At 29.2% G+C, this 21,840-nt stretch overlaps 1 long non-coding RNA gene across 1 annotated transcript; it reads left to right on the top strand.

Moving 5' to 3' along the window:
- The first annotated feature begins 3,888 nt into the window (after positions 1-3,888).
- Positions 3,889-21,482, top strand: LOC149575812 (uncharacterized). The gene is made up of 3 exons (XR_016360239.1): positions 3,889-4,003; positions 4,092-4,217; positions 20,758-21,482. It is a non-coding gene; the product is annotated as an uncharacterized LOC149575812 (long non-coding RNA).
- The last annotated feature ends 358 nt before the right edge of the window (positions 21,483-21,840 follow it).

Here is a 21,840-nt window from a genome sequence, read left to right as displayed (position 1 = left end):
TGAGTTGTGTCAAGAACATTAAATCATTAACATTGTAAATCCTAGGTTGTAATCATTTCAATTATGATTGAGCCTCCATACTCTCCAAGTTTGGATCGGTCATAATACCAAAATAAGTTTCGACTTAGGAAATACCCTATATAACACAATATTTTCCCTTATTTTTATGTGTACAATTTTGATCCAACATCATAGGATGGACCTCTTAGATTTTAGAGGAGTGAAAAAAACTAGAGTAGAGTGTTCCCCAAATGTGTCTAACACAAATTTTGACTATTTTTCCTAGAGATAAAATTAAATGACATCACAATTCCAAAACTCCTTAATTTTATTAGTTTGGTTTCCCTTGTGACCAAGGCACCTTCTAATCATGTCCAATTCTTTTACTTTTGTCCGTGTCTTATTTTTAGATAAAAAAGAACAAGAACCATGATTATCCTATAGTCAATAGATGTAAAATAATTATTATTGTAGAACATATCATCATCATTTACAAAATAAGACAACTCACATAAATCATCATACCGCAACTCCTCATAATTTATGCATCATGAAAGATGTTTGAGTCTAAATTCACGTAAATATGGTTACTATGAGATGTCCATAGATGGATCAACACAATATGAATGATTATTAAATATTTATGACATTCTATGAAATAAAATTTTCATTACTACATACATTGACCTAGTAGTTAGGGTTCAACATCATCATTTAAATATCACAAGTGGGTCCTAGCTAGTCATCATGAATTAGATATACACATAAAAAAATCTCTGGGACGGATTCAAAATAACCAAGAAGGTCGTAGAAGTAAGATAAGTTGTATAGATAATAATAAGACCCTCTCATAAAATACATCATCACCATTATAGAAAAAGGAAGCATTATCAATAAGGATAACTAACTGTAAGAATATGAAGTACAAACTACCCTACAATCATTGATATATCTAGGGAAATAATCTTGAAAGTGGTTGACGAGGACCCATGATAGAGATTCTTACAATAATATTCATTCCAAAGATGGGAAAATAGAGATCAATTAGACATCATATAATCAAGGTCCAAATCCCAATCAAGAAAATATCAATGAAGCACAAAAGAATGGTCTATGATCTAAAATAAACATATAAGATCCAAAGACTAAATATATGATTCTAGAGGTGTAAGAATTTCAAGTTTTCTATTTATCTAAGAAAATACAATAAATCTCACATAAAAAACTAAATAAATTATTCTATAAATTACAATGAACACACAATTTAACATAATAGAAAGATGATATTGATCATGCAACTAAAATAAATGATCAAAATTTAATAAAATAGTGTTAGTTCTTAGTTTGATTTAATTTAATTTTGATATCTACATCACCAACTAATGCTAATTTTTTATTTTAAAAAACACCCTTTAAGTGAACACCTTAAGAGCACCAAAATGTTATATAATTTTTTATGACTTTATAGTTGGTCTTTGCACCTACATATTTGACATTAATCAAAATATGACAGAAATATATAATTCATTCTTGCAATGGCTTAATTTTTCATGGAATTATATAATGTTTTTTATTAAAGGAAGAATAGCATTTGGTGGGACCCTAAAATCTCATAGAACTATGCAATATTTTCTAAATTTTTAATAATGAACTATGCTAAATATTTTCTTATATAACATGTTGGTATTGTTTTTTTGTGTGTTTTAATTAACTTACAACACATCTAATTAGACATGGAATCCATGAATTTTATTTTAAATTTCAACCTAAAACTTTGAATTTTCAACCATGACCCATCCTAAAAAATGTGTGAAATGGGATCAAATCGTTTGCCAACTTCCACCTATAACATACCATTTATAATCTCATTAAACACTACAACATTAATAATAACCATTACAAACTCCTTATCAACATAAGGATATTTCCATAAGATTATAAAGGATCTATATGTATTATAGCTAAGAGTGATTTCCTGTAAAAGTTAATAGGACCTTGATAGTGAGTGTAGAGATTGAACAATTATGATATTTTACTTGAACTTAAATTAAAATAAACTTATGAACACCATAATTTGTAAAATGATTTCTTAAATTTACATTTTATATTCTTATAAAAAAAATCATAAAAAATTATGAAAAAACAATCACATAAGAAAACCTCTAACAATAAAATTCATCACTCAATTTGTATTCATGTACAATATCTATTGACATACTTAAAAATAATTAGATTGTTGTATTATAAATAATAAAATGATAATAATATTATTACATTGTAATTAAGAAAATATGCCTAAAGATAGCATATTTGTTCACACCTAGAACATAATTATATTATTGTATTGTAATCAATCACATTTAAAAAGAATTATATTATTATACTGCATGTAATATTAAATGGTTATTATATATTTTGATATTGCAATTACATTGTTATGTTTCAATATATAATTGTTATTAGTACTTGCTAGTAGGCTAAGTACTATTGTGATACTTTAAAAAAATTATCGAACTAATACGTTGCATAGCATAGATGCATGATTTGAAGAATTTTTTTTTTCTAAGATTTGATTGGTTGAATTCATTTAGCTCGCCACGTGGGTTGTGAAACTAAAAATTTTTAAGAGTTGGTTTTTATTAAGGTGAATATGATTCATTAATGTTTAATAATTTTAATGTAAATGATTTGGTTTAATTTTTTTATACTTTTACATTATATATTTTTATAATATAATATTTGTCATTCAATTAAAAATACTAAAAAGATATCTTTCGTATATTATATAATAGTTTAAGAAATACTATTGTATATTATTATTATAAAAATATTATTATTTTTACATTTTAATATATTTCTAATATAATATTATCAAATGACATATATACAATATAACATATATATTAATAAGTACATTTAAAATTAATATTATTATAGAAAATTATAATTATCTAATTTTTTATTAATTAAAATATCTTATAAACTATAATAAATTTATTAAATTAAAACTATATTTATATTAACATAAAGGCAAGTACTAAGCCATTATGTGGCACTTGTTACATTTCAATATTTCTAGTATTACATTATTATATTATATTGTTTTTAATGAATTTTATATAAGCTTACAATCTTATTTATAATTAATAGGTAATATTGCTTCTAACTATACCCAAAGTTTATTACACTTTTGATTCATGTTGAATAGGGTTTCATAAGAACCCTATTCACCCTAACACCCACTGAAATACAACACTCTCCCAACTTTTGATTTATATCCATAACATGGATACATTATCCATCTTCACATACAACAACACAACGTACTTTCATAATTTATTTACTGCAACCTTCCCAATAATTTACAAAACTATAAAATTAAACTACATAAGTTATACCCATTTGCATTTTCAAATAGTACAACTGTATATAAAGAATAATCACATCTTAAACAGTTCCACCATTATAATAAACACCACACTTTGTACTTCTATCACGTTTACATCAGAGTCCCACCTTGAGGAGTACTTCAGAGATCTTTCCTTCCTACAAGCGAACTTTTCATCCTAAAGTCAAAACAGCATCAACGCTTGGTTGGGCTGAAAATGGAAAGGACACCATTAAAATACACAAAAAAGCTATGAACAGCAACACAGACATTTCAACTAAGGAACTCTTCGTACAAAGAAAAAGATCTATTCCAAATAAAACAGCAGGTCAATACATTGTTCAAAAAAGATATGCCTACCATTCCTTTGACAAGTAAGCGATTATAATGTTTTCTCTGCACAAACAACCATTTCTAACAGTCAGTAGTACTATTAAAAGAGTGGCAGATGATATATTAAATGCTTTTGCTTTGCTATGAGTTGCTCAAATACCCATTCTAACAATTTTTGTCAGATCTTTCTAAACACTTGTTCAAAAGAAAAAAAAAAAGCTCAGTACATGCATTCAGAAATTTCTCTGAGCCAAAGATTGTGGTGTTTAATCAGCTCTCTAGGTTAGTCTAAAAATTGTGGACTAAACATTTTTTAAGTTAATATTCTTTCAATAAAACTATGGAGTCTTAACTCAGTTATTTCTTGCAGAAGAGTGGGCATATTGTTTTTGGTTTATAAATGATTACAAATTTGTCTGATTGAAAGGACTTCAGCTGGTTTTGACAACATTACTCTACAATTGATCAAATATGGCATTGAAGTTGAGATGAACAAGTAAGTTATGCTCTTGCTGCATGATTTTTTAACTTCTTCAATCATTTTGTTTTCTTTCATTTGCCCATTGAATTGAGTTTTCCAAATGGGTCGAGCATAATTCACAGAGAATTGCTTCATTCACTTCATACTTGATCTTGTCATGGATTTTGAATCACTGTGATTATCTCAATAGTTACTTTGCTACTGTTTTATTCTATTGTTGCATTTTTACAAGACGTTGGGCTTTCCAATACCATCTGTATTGACTATAGTTATGAATATTAAGGTGTTTTTATATTTTATTTTGTAAAACATTGTTTGTATGTGTCTTTTGTAGAAGTAAGCTTTTGTGAAAACAATTTATATGTATTCTGAAATCTTTTCTTCAAACTATCACAACAACGTGATCCAATATTCAGTACCAAGAATTTCTACACAGTTTATTCAAAGTATTCTAATGATTTTTATCTTTCAATGATCAATCATTATTATATTTTTTTTACCATTTTAGATTTTTAGAAGCATTATGTTATTAGAGCGCTGCTTGTTTCCTCTCATTTTAGGAGCCTAGGAGTTTTACGTTTCAAAACATTCAGATTAATTAATAAGAGATACACCTTCATGTATGTTTTTATAAGTATTATCTTTCATTTCTGTCAAGTGTAGTAGTCATTTAGGTTTAGATGAAAAACATTCCATTTCTGCAGTATCCTTAGATTGGACTTGTCACATAGAGAAATACGTAGCTTGGTAGTTGTAACAGCTACTTTGCAGGGGATGTTCTGTAGAAAGTTATCTACCAGCTTTTATAAAATGTTGGCTAAATCCACTCTTGACCACTTTATTTTGTCAACCATAATTTCTTCAATTGAAAGTCCAATTTGAAGCTAGGTCATCATATAGACAAAACTTACATTAAATATCAGCATTGGTCTCAAACTATCCATAGGGTAAGCCTATTTTCAATTTTTTTTTTTCAAAAATAAAATAAAATAATGATTAATATATTGCTCTTTAAAGGAGGATGAAGTTTTCATTTTAGATTATGATTTAGAGGTTTTTTTAATTAATGGACGAGAATAAGAATGGTTCTATGTATGTATGTCTTTACGTACATACATATATGTATCCTAAGAGCTATTTGATTTATTTATGAGTTATTTCATTACTAAATATAAATTTTGAAGTTTGATTTCATAATTTTATTTAAAAAAAAATATTTATATTGTGTTTTAGTTTTTATGTTTACAAAAATGTTCACGGGACTCCTTGATGTCATCATATATTTCTTCTCTATGTAATTATGATTTTTATATAAATCTAAATGGTTGAATAATTCTACACAATGTTTATTTTATGTACACTACTCATTATATGTAGCAACTCACTCTATATAACCTTAAATAGTAATTGTTTACATATGGAACTTTTTAAAAATTAATTTTCAAGATGTATCAATATGATTCAATGTATTACTAAAGAAACCATGAAACAACTATGATTATCTCATCATGAGTTTAATCTTATTATTTTCTTTCCTTTTAGGTAGTGTCATACATTCAATTGAAATAACATAAAAAGAGTTAGAGTTTAGTCTAGATAGATAATTGTATTAACTAATTTGTATCTCAAGTCTTAATGTGAATTTGAAATAGGAAGAGCATCAACCAAGTGTTTTTCTTCCAACCAAAGATCACTAATCCTTTGAACACCTTCCAACTAGAAGTTGTCCTACCCTTCATGATGAAGGTATAGAAAAGGGAATTGGTCAAGGCATTTCATCTAAATCTATTATGGAATACTTGTTCCCTATCAACCATACAAATTTACAATTCATTATAATGATCTATCTATTAGATAACTAAGAGGGAGGGGGGTGAATTAGTTATGTCCAGTTATCATACAGTCCCTTCAAAAAAATTGAGCACCAATAAAACTTCATAAACTTTATCAACAATCATTTTCTGTAATCATTCAACTTGTCATTTAACTCTTTCAATGACTTTATTCCAAATTATTAACCTACTATTCTAATAATAAATCAACATATACATCATCATAATTAGTAACCTAAAACTATCTTGACCGCCTCCTTAAATAGTGTTTGTTAAGCTTCCACATTCTTCCATCTATTGTTGCTTGATCACAATTGTCGATCTCAGGTTCATACCAAATTTCCAAATTCAAACTCCATACAATGAATCTAGATACTTGGAAAATATAACTTACACAGATATTTTTTCTTAGCCTTATCCTTCTCCAATCCCCACCATCAATTTTCCTAGTCATTGATATTGTAACAAACTTTAAATCGTGCATTAGACCATCTAGAACTTCTCATATTTCCATCAAAAGTTGGCCTTGGGCTCCAATTCTCCAAACTTGTTCTTCTAGTCATTACTTAGTAAACATAACATTTACTTAGGTAATATGAACTTGGTTAGTACTAGACTCTCTTGGGAAGTACTTAATTTCTTTTTTGCTTTGTCAATCACTTGAGAAACATTGTAGTCACTTGGTGAATACAATCTCCCTTCATTAACCCTATCACTTAGTTAAGCTTTTGTTCTTCAATGCATTGCAACAATAAATGACTGTAAAAAAATCAAACCAATATTGCAATATCACTACCCAAATCATTCAAGTACCCATTGAGTACCATACTTATCAATTATGTCTACATCATACTTTCTCCAAATCATCTTCATCAATCAAATATTCTTTATCAATGAACTGATATGACACTCTCACTCTACTAAGTTGGTGTAATGTTTAGCTAGCTAAAACTTTGTCATCAATGACAATATAACAACTGATATGAATCTTTTAAAGATATTCATAACATTACCTATTACATAATCATTTGGGGCTAATGATATTCCCCTTTGACATTGATGGAAATACATAACATATAAATTTACATTACAAAATATTACATAAGGTAATCAAATGTATGCATTGTTAATAATACAACTTTTTAGTTCACAAATCTTCATTACAAAGAGATTCATATTCTCCACAATAGATGTACTCGGTCTGTATCTCTAGTAGCAACAACAATCTTTTCAACATTTCTCCTCCTTAGGATATGATCTCCATTCACTCTTTATTCTGCTACTATAGTAATCTTTTTTTTTTTTTTTTTTTTTCTCATTTCTCATTTCTTTTGGGTAATCTTACAATCGTCTCCCCCTTTGACAACAATCTCAAAGGTTATTATGAATTTCAACGTGAAATTTATAAAACCTTGTAGTTACCCTTGTACCTTGCATGTACTAAATACATTAGTTTCATCATAGTTACTTTCACAACTTCATAAGTGATCCTAAAGTGTGAAATCGTATGCATCAACTCCATTAAGATTTTTAAGTCATTCATGAATTGATGCAACATGCCTATTCACCTAGTGAATTTAGGATAGGGGAAAGACCCCTAGTTTACCTCGTAGATACTTGAAAGCATCCTTAGGTAATAGATTTGTAGAAATATCAGCAATTTGTTCTTTAGACTTCACCTATTCAAGCCTCACACTTATCTCTTGTACTTGCTCCCTCAAATAATTATATTTGATGGACATGAGCTTTATTTTGTATGCATCACTAGATTTTTTTTGAATATTTATTGTACCAGTATTATCACAGTAAATAGTAACAGGCTCGGTTACCTCTTCTTGCATTCCTTCCAAAAATTTATTAATCCATACAATAATTGAATAATTTATTACAACAATAACATATTTAGCTTCAACAATAGATTGTGAAATACAACTTTGTTTCTTTCTTATTCATGTTAACAATCTTTCTTCTAAAAATAAAGCTCCACCACTTGTCCTTTTTCTGTCATCAACATTACTAGCTCAATCAACATCTATGTAGACCTTAAGATATCCTCTTTTTTATACCACATGCCATAATCTTCAATTCCTTTGAGATCATATATGAATATCCTTTTCACATCACTCATGCGAGTCTCATTTGGATTAGATGAAAACCTTGCAATAATTCTAACAAAAAGTGCAATATTTGGTCTACTATGTACAACATAATATAATTTTCTAGTCATAAATTTGTATTGAGTCTCATTTACCTCACCAATAGTGTCTTCTTTTGATAATTTCACTCTAGTCACCATAGGTGTACCAATTTCCTTAGACTAATCTATGCCAAATATTTTCAAGATTTCTTTCACATACTTAGATCGAGTCACATATATACCTTTCTTTGTTTGATAGAATTTCAATCCAATGATTTTTTTAAAAATCTTACCAAACATTGACATTTTATATCCAATACTCATTTGTTTAGAAAATGTCTTACTCAACATGTCATTTCCACAAAATATTATGTCATCGACAAATACTTCAGAAATCAACACCATATCTTCAGATTCATTTTTAAAATATAGAGTACTATTTTAACTTGTTCCAAAAAATCCAATCTTAATTAGATAAGAATGTAACCTTTCATATCATGCTCTTGGGAATTATTTCAGTCCATATAGTTCTTTGTTCAACTTCCAAACCATATTCTTATTTTCAAGTTCAATGAATCCTTTAGGTAGTTCAATATATACTTCCTCCTCAAGTATCCCATTCAGAAATGGAGATTTTACATTCATTTGATATACTTTGAACTTCTTGTATGTAACACAAGCCAACAATGTTCTTACTCCATCCAATCTTGTCATAGTGCAAAAGTTTCACCACAATTAATTCATTCTTCTTGTGCATAACCTTTGTAAACTAATCTTGCCTTTTTCCTAACCAATTCTCCATTTTCATTTAACTTGTTTATGAAAAATCATTTGGTTCCAATCGCATATTTGTTAGCAGGTCTCAATACTAATGTCCAAACTTATTATTCTTCTCAATCTCATTAATCTCTTCATTCATAGCATTAACCCAATATTTATTATCCAATGCAACCTTTACTATTCTTGGTTGAAAATCAGCAATTAAACAAGTATTCTCAAACTTACTTCTTGTGTGTACTCCGTTAGTTCTGTCTCTAATTATATGTTCAAGTGAATAACTCTTCCTCACATATTTGGCCAATATAGGTTTAGTTCTTTGATTTTCAATATTTCCTTCACTCAATAGAGGTTCATCTTCTTGCTCAAGTTGAACTATTTAATGCTCAGGTAAAGAATTTTGTAACTTGGGTGTTATTTTTTGGTTCTCAGTAGCTCTGTGTTGTAACTTGGGTAGAGTATCAAGTACCTCTTCATAGACACATACAAACTTATTGTAATCTTTAGGTTCCTTCTTGATTTCCACATCATTCCTCTTTGCAAACTCATCAAATCTTACATTTTTACTTTCAATAATTTTCTTAGTAGCTTTTTTCAAACATTTATAAGTTTTAATCTTAGATGAATAACCAAGGAACATACCTTTATATCCTTTAACATCAAATTTACCATTCCTTGTATCTTTGTGAATATAACACCTACTTCCAAAGATCTTGAAATAACTTACATTCATTGTGTGACCATACCAAAGTTCATAGGGTGTCTTATTTGTTCCTTTATTTAATTAAACTTGGTTAAGGGTGTAAAAAATAGTACTAATTGCTTCTCTCTAGAATATCTTACAAACCTCATTCTCAATCATAATTATCCTTGCACAATCCATAATTGACCTATTTCTTCTTTCAACAATCCTATTTTATTGTGGTGTCCTCTATGATAACTATCTTTTAATACCATTCTTGGTACAAAAATTAGTGAATTCAACAAACATAAACTCAACGCCTCTATCAGATCTTAAGCATTTCAAAGGTTTACCAGTTTCCTTTTCAAATCTAGCTTTATACCATTTGAACATATCAAAAACACGTGATTTCACTGAACACAAACATTATAGTCATCATCCTTGAATAAACATCAACAAATAATATGAGATATTTATCACCATAGTAACTGTCAACACCAATTAGACCAGAGAGATCTGTATGCACTAATTCTAGGATATTATTTGAAGTGTGTGTCATGCTAGAAAAACTAGACTTTTTCATCATATCGAGCTGAAATTCTTTACACATAGCATTCTCTAGTTTTTGTAGATTCGGTAAGCCTCTTACTCTTTTATTTCTACTAATTTTCACCTGGTGTCTCAACTATAGGGTCCCAAGATAGAATAAGTTACCTTTTGGTTTCATTCCTTTTCTAATCATGTTACCTTCATTATCAAATATTTTGACCTTTCTATTTTGAAAATTTGGCTTTTAACCTAAGTTATTCAGCTATACAACACCTAAAGATTATATTTAAGTTAATGAACGCAATATGCATCATCACATCTGATCTTATCATTCAACATTAGTGATCCTTTACCTTTCACCAGGTATGGAGTATCATTACCTAGCTTAACTGTTCCACCATCATCAATTTCTTAAAATTATCAAACTTACTCAGATCACTAGTCATGTGATTTGAGCATCCACTATCAATAATCCACAAGTCATTCTTACTAAAATATTAAATAAGGGCAGTTTCACTTTCATATCTTTCACCATTTGGATCTTCCTTAATTGCAATATACACCATTTCAAGTACTTCCTTGTCATCATCAGAACTAGACTTGTTATGCTCTTCCTCAACTATGTAGCTTGACTTCTTTCCTTTTTCTTTATAGTCCTCATTCTTCCTATACTTGAAATATTTCTTGTCAATTTTATCACTCTTACTTTTGTTAGGACATTTAGTAGCAAACTGGCCAACCTCATTACATTTGAAATAGATTATAAGGGGAAATTTACCTTTGTGTTTATCCTTAACTCTTGAAAATCTTCTTGCAAGCTATGCTTCAAGTTCATCTAGATCATCTTCAGATTCAGACTAACTTTCTTCTTTACTTTTATTCTTTTTCTTTGAATTGTTGATGCTCAATGAAGACTTAAATTAATTTCCCATTGTAACTATATTGTTATCATAATTTATCAACACAAACATAGTCAATCGACCAACTAGACTATCAAGTGTCAAATCATTACTAGGCATAGATCTTACTTCTTGAATTGTAAAAATATTAATAGCATAAATAGACAAAAGAGCCCTAATCTTGAACTTTACTTACAATTTCATAATCATGGATTGTTCCTCCAAGAAATCTGATTGCACTTAGCAGTTCTTTGATTTGATTCACATATTGTGCAACATTCTCACCTTCTTTCATTCTCATATCATCATAGTTGTCTCTCAATCTTTTAGACTTATCTCTTAGCACATTTTCATCTCTAGCATGTACAAGTTTTAGTTTATCCTACATATGTTTAGCATTAGTGCAGTCCTTGATATCATCAAACTCGACATCATTGAGAGAAGATGCAATTTCAATCATCAAGCTATTGTGATCTTCCTCTTCTTATTCATTTGTTCCACAATTAGGGGGCCAACAAGGGTAAAATATTCATGTTCCAACCAATGTGTGACATTGTCTCCAATGCTAGAAAGATGCAGCTTCATTCTATCTTTCCATTAGGAAAGAAATCTCCTCGTTTAGCTTTGGTAGCTCTCTCTTATACATCTTCTATCTCTTTCTCAAGTTCCTTTAAACATCTTTTTCCAAGAACTATGCTCTGAAACCAATTTTTAGATAACTGAGGGGGGAGGGGGTGCATCAATTATGTCTAGTTATCATACAATCCCTTCAAAAAATTTCAATACCAATTATAAAACTTCATAAAATTTATTAGCAATCACTCGGTATAATCATTCAAGACATAATTTAACTCTTTCAATGACTTTAAATTCTAGATTGTTAACTTACTATTCTTTGCATTGCTAAGTGTTAGTAAAATAACTTAGTTATTACTAAGTTGCGGTAAAATATAAAACATGTAAAACAACTTGCAACACAAATAATATTCACACATTTGACACCATGATTTTAACGTGGAAACCCTATGAAGAGGAAAATCATATGGGACTGACAACCCAAAAAAATTTAATCTTTCAAAGTGAGCTATGCTAGGAGCCAACCTTGTTAAGGGTTACATACACATTGTTAATGTGACCTTGTTACATGATTTCACTAAAGGATCATCTAGACCTTATCATTCCTTGAACTTGTCTAAAGAGTGGCCTACTCTAAAGGACTTACAAACACCATTAATTGATGTTACCAAATAGGATTTCAAAGACTTGTTAGGTCCACTTAGTTTTATGAGATTTTCTGCTACAAAGGTTAGAAAGTAATAGTAGAAATGGTCTATTAAGAATAGCGTGACTACATTTGTTTGTTCAAATCTCTATTCTTTTCTCTTTCTTCTTATTTTCTATCACTCGACTCATTTACTCTTTCTCTTTCTCCAGCTCTTCTCTTTTCTTTCTTCTTCTCTACTTGGTTTTCCTTGCTTTGACTTCTTCTCAATACTTTGTACTTACACCAACATCACCAACATTTAATCAACTAGCATATACATCATCATAATCAGCAACCTAAAACTATCTTGAGCACTTCCTTAAATAATGTTCTTCGATCTTCTAGATTCTTCCATCTATTGCCACTTAATTACAATCATCGATCTCAGGTTCTTGCCAAATTTCTAGATTCAAACTCCATACAATGAATCTAGACACTCAAAAAATATAATTTACATAGAAATTTGTGCTAATCGTTATCCTTCTCCAATCTTCATCATCAAATTCTTATTGAATTTTTTCAATCGTTGATCTTGTAACAAATTTTGACTCGTGTCTTAGACCATCTCAAATTTTCCATATTTCCACCAAAAGTCTGCCTTAGATTCCAATTCTCCAAACTTGTTCTTCCAGTTTTTACTTGGTAAACATAACATTTTATTGGGTAATATAGAATTTAAACCATACTAGACTCGCTTGGGCAATACTAAATTTCTCTTTTTCTTTGTCAATCATGCAAGAAACACTATAGTCACTTGGTGAATACAATTTCCCTTCATTAATCTTGTCACTCAATTAAGCTTGTGTTCTTCAATACTTGGAATACTATATGATCATAAAATAATCAAACCAATATTGCTTTATCATTGTCCAACTCATTCAAGTACCCATTGAATACCATACTTATTAATTTTGTCTTCATCAAACTTTCTTCAAATCCTCTTCATCAATCAAATGATATGGCACTTGGCACTCTACTTTAGGTTAGCATAATGTCTAGCCAACTAATACTATGACATCAATGAAAATATAAAAAGCAATATGACTCTTTTATAGATATTCATAGAATTACCTATTACATTATCAGTTGGGGCTAACATATGGCCAAGTTGAAAGAACTATACTGAAAAACAAAGAATTGAATAGACACAATCATACCTTTTTATCACTTTGGTCAAAGATTTAAATAGAAATCACTTATCAAAAAGTGAAGTCAAACATTTACATACCCCTACTTGAATTGGATTACTACATTCATTAGGTACATTTATTAAAACTAATACATATGGTTCTTAAACAAATAGGAGTTCAGACACAATCTATACTCATGTGTGCTCACATCCATCAACTTCAAAAAACTTCCCCTAGTTCTCGTGATATAAAAAATTTCAAATGATTCTATTGGAAAATATTATCACAAACAATTTAATTTAATTAATTTTTTTGGTGAAATATGTGTGAGAGAAAGGTGAGAATTAGTCGCAAAGACTAGACAATGATTATGATGTCTAATCAACACAAATGATTTTTATGGAAGGATACAACTAGGAGAAGTCATGACTCCTAAAGCTCTAAGGTTTCTACCTTTTGGTTTTGACTTTTTATTTCATCTCATTTGGATAATGCTCAAATTGAACATTTATCTTATTCACATGTATACTTCCATGCATATAGTTATCTATTAGAGATGATGTCATTGTTGTTGCTAGAATACCAATATAGATTAGAAACAACCCCCTTACCAATTTAAGTGATATGACCATCTTTGTTGCATGTGTAGATTGTCATACCAGACATAACAATTCCTTGTGATTTCCTCAACATATCAATATATTAGACACAACATTGTCAAATAAATTCATTTTGCTTATTGCTTAATGTCATGAATCATATTATACCAAACTAAATATTTGCACTCAATAATAATTCTTATATAACATTCAAAAATTCTAACAAACAATCATCTTGCATAATTTACCTTTTCACATTAGAAACAACATTGATTTAACTATCTAAGTACTCATAAGAAGTATTATTCATTATTAATTAAGAATGACAAGTAGGAGATAATTTCCACATCAAGTCAAATTGTGATATTGCTATTAGGATTGCTATCACATAGTTAAATCCTGATAGCAATATCAAAACTAATTAAGACTTTTAGAAAATTAATTTCTTGCAATTAAGTTTACAAGGTTATTGTTTATTTTTCAGAGTTAACCAAAACAAGGGTATTACATATGCCCATGGCATGGATATATATAAATTGCATTACTCATCATCAAAAGAGTAAATGATAAGACAACATAAAAATGTAAATTCATTTAAAGACTAATCATAAGAAAGACATCCTTGATTCTGAATAACCTTTTTTAAAGAGAATAGCCTACACAATCTTTGTACTAATTTAAAAAAAAAAAATGTTAAAAATTTGGATAAAACATACAACAAAAAATATGCTAATAAGTATTGTAGATAAATCTACATCCAAAGGAGCCCAAGTCTTGTATTGATGCTTTAATTGAGTTACATCACTACAACTTCTATCTTTGAGTTACTTCAACATTTCATTGCTTCAATAATTTGTGACTTACATCCTTATGTTTCAACTCAACCACTAAATATATAGGCAAGAGATGATGAAAAAACACATATGGTCTACAAAATCATTTAGGCATAAATCACAAAAAATAAAATTCTTTCTCTTTCAATATAAGAGATGGGTTCCTATGATCTTATCACTTTTTTTGAAGTTATTCCTTATCTTCTCCAAGCTTTCATTTAACTTCCTACTTTTTCACACTCTTTCTATTTTCACAATTAAAAATCATCTTACAAGTGATCATAATTGATTTAACAACTAAAAGACAATTACCATTAGCATATTTATTTAATTACACTTAGGCTTATTAAGACTAATAGTTGTCTATGCATATTTGACACTTGTTTATGCAAGTTGTCATCATTTAGAGTTGTCAAAAAATGTGTCGATTCTATTTTGACTCATTGAGTATTTGGTGTGACTTCTGATTTGACCCATTTACTTTTCCTATTTCTACTTGTTTTTCTCCAATAAGTAGAATACTGAATTTAGACTCTATTTTTGTATTATACTACTTCTAATTTATCTTTTTAAATCTTGAAGAATTCCTCAAATACAACTTGCTAATACTAATTAAATACAATTTTAGTTAAAATAAGATTCAGATACTTTCCTAATAAATACATTGTATTCCTATTCAAAAATTAAATGCTCGTACACACACATATCTCTATGCATATGCATATACATACATACATACATATATACATACATGCATGTGTGGGTTCTATAACTTTGTTTATTAGCCTATTGTCTAATTACCAACAATTGAAAACTAGATTTAGAAAGATTCTTTAGTCTCTCATTCATATAAGAGAGTGAGTGGATAGCTTAAATGCAATTTTGAATTACCTGTAATTACACTATGTGTGTATATATATATATATCTGCTACTAAAATAGAGAAAATTCTAGTAACAAAGAGCATATGTTTAAAAAGTGCGCAATCTGAGAAGAATGTCTAACTTGAAATCTTCCTCTTATCAAGCCATCTTTAAACATCACACACAGAGGAAGAAATTAAGCTTGCAAAAAATAAGTCAACTTTGACTATTTAACACTTTTAGTTTAGGAATCAAGCCTTAATACATAATATTTAAGTCAGTCAGCTCCTATCACATCTATGCATGAAGAAACTTCACCAAATCGAAAAATATACTAATAATGAGTTCTTTATTCTCAAGCGACAAAGAAACATAACTCAATTCCTTTATTCTATTTCTACAATTGCTATTGTCATCATACCAATAATTTCCACAAACTCAAAATTTTCCAAGAATAATATAAGGAAACCTAAACTCCCTTTCGAGCTCACATTATATCCTTCCCCAGAAGAAAATAGAAAAGCGTGCAACGCCAGATATACCCATTTCTATCCTCAACATCTCTGCAATAAGCAACAAATGCATAACTATGAATGAGTGAAACAATTCTATAAAGGAAGTCCCTCACTATTTCGCCTTGGACCTCAAAGGATATGTTTTCCACTCTAACTAAGCAAGGAAAAATGGTTTAAGAAAGATGCGCTTCAAATGCATATATACTCCGCAGATTTTTAACTCCCATTCTCATCAAGGAGCGCGATGAATAACATGTCCATGGTTTTTTAGCCATTTTGGATTACTATCCACTTAAATATAAGCACATCATATCATCAGTGCATCGATACAAGTTTTCCAATATCGACCAAGGTAGTAGAGTGTAAGTGCAAAGAAATCACCAATCAAAACAAGTTATACATTGTGTGAACAATGTAAATTATACATATTAAGCTTTTGATTTTTAGGTTAAAAGTGTTATGTATAAGTAAAGTGAGAGAGGGTCCGAACTCTTACAATAAAATTAACATCAAGTCTTTAAGATACAAAGATAAGGTCATGAGCTGTGACACCATACAAAACCAAAACAAAAACAGCAAAAATAACTAAACTAGCCAAAATTTAGAAAAACAAAATAGGTTGGGAGGCCAAAACAAAAATCCCAGCAACCACCTAGAAGGCCAAAAAATAGACCAAGCTGCTATCAAAAATTTATAGACCACCACCCAAACCAATAAGCACCAACCAGCGACAATCACACCAACTGCAATGAACCAACAAACACCACCAATTGCTAAAATCCACTGAGCACGCAACACAAACTATCTTGAGGCAAAAGACCGAAGGACCAAACCACTACTTCTGCAACTCTTTGAGCTAGTCTAAGAAGAAGTGCTTGAAGAGGCTAAAAGTGTTAAACACTCAAAATTGTTTGATATTTTTCCATATAGAATATGTTGTTCAATGTGTTGGTATAGGAGTTACATATCATAATGAAATTTATAGAAAGTCATAAATGTTCTACCTTACATAAAAATAGAGTAATACATATAGACAATTATGCCACACAAAATTTAATCTCACTATTATTATAACAAAATGTTACATACATTAAACTTTTTCTCTTATTATTCATCTCTACATATTAATCATATACACGATTTCATATATACACATGTTTACTTAAATATATATGTGTGTGTACGTATATATGTATATTATACATATAAAAACATGTTTACTTATACTTATATATATATATATATATATATATATATATATATATATATATATATATATATATATATATATATATATATATATATATATATATATATATATATATATATATATATATATATATATATATATATATATATATATATATATATATATATATATATATATATACATATACATACATACATACATACATACATACATACATATACATGTACATATATATGTACATGTACATGTAAATATACATATATATATATATATATATATCGTGCTAAGAGAATAATGACCTTGACTTGAGTATAATACAACCAAATCTTGATAACAGTTGATCAAAATATGTTCATATTGAGATAGATAAGATATTTCAAATAATTACATAGCCATAAAGAAAAGAAAACTTAAGCCTATGTATTTATGTGGGAAAATTCAAATGACACCACTCATCTAATCATCAAACCTATATCCCTCTCTCCATTAATACTCCCCCTCTCTATCCTCTTTATCCTCAAGGGTAGATGGATCACCCTATATCTAACTCAAGAAACTACAATAGTTTAGTAATTATTTAAACATCATCATATGCACATTGAAAAGAAAGACATTCATATATCATTAAGCATTGATGATACACATTAGAATATGATCATTTCAAAACATTTGATTGATGTTTACCACATATCATCAATGTAAAAAGTTATGTCAATATCTTAAAATAGTATAATGTAATATTACTATACAATTTTAGAAGATGAAAGGATGTCACTAAAGTTGTAGAAATAATTTAACTTGTATCTTCTTATTCAACCATTTATGCCACTTTAGTGTTTCATCATTTCTTTTAAAGAAAATGTACAAAGTATGTATGTTATACAATATTAATATCATGCAATATAGATAAAGAGAAAATACAAATTATAAAATTGTAACACTTTATGACATGTTTAAGTTAGAAACAATCTTTTTCAATTGATCAAAATATTTCAAAATAAGTGTTTCTAATTAAAGAAAGTTATATGATATGTCAAAAAAGATTTAAATTTTTTTTGTTGGACTAGGATTTTTTTTCTTGTTTGATCTTCATGTCTACCATGATTCAATTTGCTTAAAACTATATATATAATATAGACTTATAATTAATGTTGGATAAAGTTTAGGTCTTCAACTCTCAATTGTGCAAAAAAAAAACTTAGAAGTGACAAAATATTTTTATGTAGAGTTATTGATGGAGAATAAATTTTAACCTAGAATATTTTTATATAAATATTCTTTTATAACATTCTTAGTAATAGTGAATAGGACATACTAAAGAAGATATGACTTGTAATAAAATTTAATGTGTCATTCCTTATACAAATGAAAATATTTCCTTGTAATTGACAAATTTAAGCTCCTTTGGTTATAAAGATATCAACAATTTACTTCTATCAATGAAGCTTGAGTATTTGTATCAATAAATTAAGTGCAAATAACAATCTTGAAGTGCAATAGTTACCTCATACAAGCGCTGGTAGAATTGAGATAACGTGAAGCCATCTTTTTAAAGGAATTGAGAATTTCACTTGATATAACTATTCCACCAACCAATATAATATGTCTACTAAGGGGGTTGAGGCTGTAGGGTCCAATTCATTAAAAATGACAAGTAATTCTAAAAAATGATTTATTGAGGAAATTGCTCTAATAAATTTCCTTTTCTTTGGTATATAATTTTCCTCTTGATCTAGTCACCTAGGAGGACTATGAGAATGTCACAATTGTTTAGAATAGGAAGAGGAAGATGTTGAAAAATCCTATCTCAATAAATGAATAAAATTGAAACCCATTCAAATATTTTGTTATACTTAGGCCTTTTTCCCTCATCAAACTACTCTCATGATCAAAAGATAAAGACATAAAACAAGTATTTTATTGTAAGTTACAATAAAGAACTTGCTATGTATGAGGCATTGTCCCAATTCAAATATCAATGATTTCCTTTAAATAATTAGAAAGACCTCAAGCTTGACATGAAATCATTTTTGAGGATGATATACGAAGAAATTTTCTAACTTGACACAAACAAATTTAGTCAAAGAGATAGCTATAGTGAGTATAAAACTCCAACATATAAAAACCAAACCCAAATATTCTACCCAAATAACAATTTAACAAAGTACCCATTTTCAGGGACCACTAGGTTTCAAGTCTATTGTTGGAAGATTTAAAGAGAATCATGGAGAAGTTGTACCATGTTTAAGAATGACTTTCACGTAGATTGATTTTGGAAAGTGAAACAAAAAGAACCCCTTATTAATCTTGTCACAACCTCAAGATATATTCCACTTGTGGCCCATGTCTTGTTGACCCAAATCTCTATGCATACATTTTAAAGAGGCATGTAATCCTCCCAACAAAGTAACTTTATCAAAGTAAAATTCTTAAGCCATTTATTGGCATGATCAAAATCTAGGATGAAAAGTACTACATTCGAATAGATGTCAAAGTTCATACCTTGTGGAAAACCTTAGGGTTCTTGGGATGTTGTGTAATAGAGCCATCCTCAAGAGTTTTCAAACCATCAAATTATTAGTAAAATTTAATAATGTGTATACTAATTTTTTTTTGTATGTTAATGCATGTTAATTAAAATATTAAATGACTATAAAAATTCACAATGTTATTATTTCATAAGAGGTCTAATTAAAATTTCCTCATTAATGAGGCCCAAAAGTTTAATATTTGTTTGAATCCTAGGATACGGGGAAAAATAATTTCATTAAAAGAAGGGTGGATTGAGATGAAAAATTTGACAACACCTCAAGGGGAAATACATGCATGAGTGAAATTGGTTGTGTGGCACAAAATTGATTTGGGGTGACTTTGGGATCAAAGTCAATACCCCTTGATGTAACAATGAACAATGACATGGAACTCAAAGCTGAATTGATTGGGGTGAAAATTGGGATCAAATTAAAAGTGGATGAATTATATTTGGAAGATGATTCTCTCTAAATAATCAATGTGATGATCAAGAAGAGATATTAGAATTATGGAATATGTTTGGCTTTGTCTATCCTATTGATGTTACTATTCTTGATATTATTTCTAGGCATATTGATGGTCTTCCTAAATATACCAATTTATTTTGGAATATTTTGTCGTCTAACATTCTTTGGCAGATTTGGAAATGTAGGAACAAGGAAAGGTACCAAGGTAAGCAAAGGGGTCTTATTGAGTTTTTTCAAAAACTCACTTATTTTAAAATCTACTTGTAGGTGTAGGCTACCATGTTGATTGAGCAGGAGAAATTGAGAAGGTTCCTACATGATGGGTACCAATGACATGGAACTTTGGATGACTTGCAAGTATTCATACATGCTTGTAATAGGCTGACCAAGGAGATCAAAGAGAAAGGGCATGCCAGAAAAGAGGAATTATTCATGCTGATGCACATTCAAGAGCACAAAAGAATTGTTTGGATGGAGGGCCCCTTAGGGTGGATAGCGTGGGTGGATACGCCCTATGATATTCCTGGCTAGATTGTTCCTCTACTCTTCTATTATTCTTCTGACTTAATGTACAGTGGTTTCTGATTCTCTATGGTGAGGCTTGGCCTCCTTGTTTTCTCTCATGGTGACCTTTTTGGTTCTCCTCCTTTTTGTATCTCTTATTTCTAATAGAAAAAGAAGAGATAGAATCTAAATTAGAAACTCTAGATGTGGGTTGATGAGATTTAGAGGCTAATTGATACATTTTTGGAATTCCATGCAGTCCATATATATAGATAAGGTAATGATGTGGATGATGGGAAAGCTAAGAGGGTGTCAAAATTAATACTATAGGAATTTAACGAATATTTATGATGTGAGTGTCTAGGGTGAGTGATTACAAATTCTGCCTCATTCATCTTATGGCATGTGTGAGGCATTGAAAATTTGTTCTTAAACTCCTTTTGGAGAATGTTTGGAGATGACAAATTGGGGTGATATTTTGCTAGTTATTAACTCTTTCTCATGTGGTTCACCTTTCTAACTAATCTCTATCGAGTGTCACTTACTGTAAGGACATACAAATGCCAAGTTGGTTGACCTCATCATAGGAAAATTAAATAATCATAAACTATTGGAAGCTAGACTATTAGTGTCATTATTACCAGTGGGAACTTTTGAGCTCAAAGGAACCTTTTTCCATTTTAAAAAGTTCAGTCCTAGAGTTGTGCCTTGTGTCTCTAGTGAAATTTGTTAGTTAAGGGAGATTTTAATAGTGATGGATATATTATGGTATGATTTCTTTGTTGAATTCATAAATTTTTTGTTTAGTTTAAATGCTCCTACAAAAAAATCTTCATCATATTTATT

Source organism: Cupressus sempervirens, chromosome 2 (assembly GCF_028749045.1).
Source record: "Cupressus sempervirens isolate cs-2001-9-10 chromosome 2, ASM2874904v1, whole genome shotgun sequence".
In the NCBI taxonomy this organism is placed as follows: Eukaryota; Viridiplantae; Streptophyta; class Pinopsida; order Cupressales; family Cupressaceae; genus Cupressus; species Cupressus sempervirens.
This window is presented reverse-complemented; position numbering and strand designations above follow the sequence as displayed.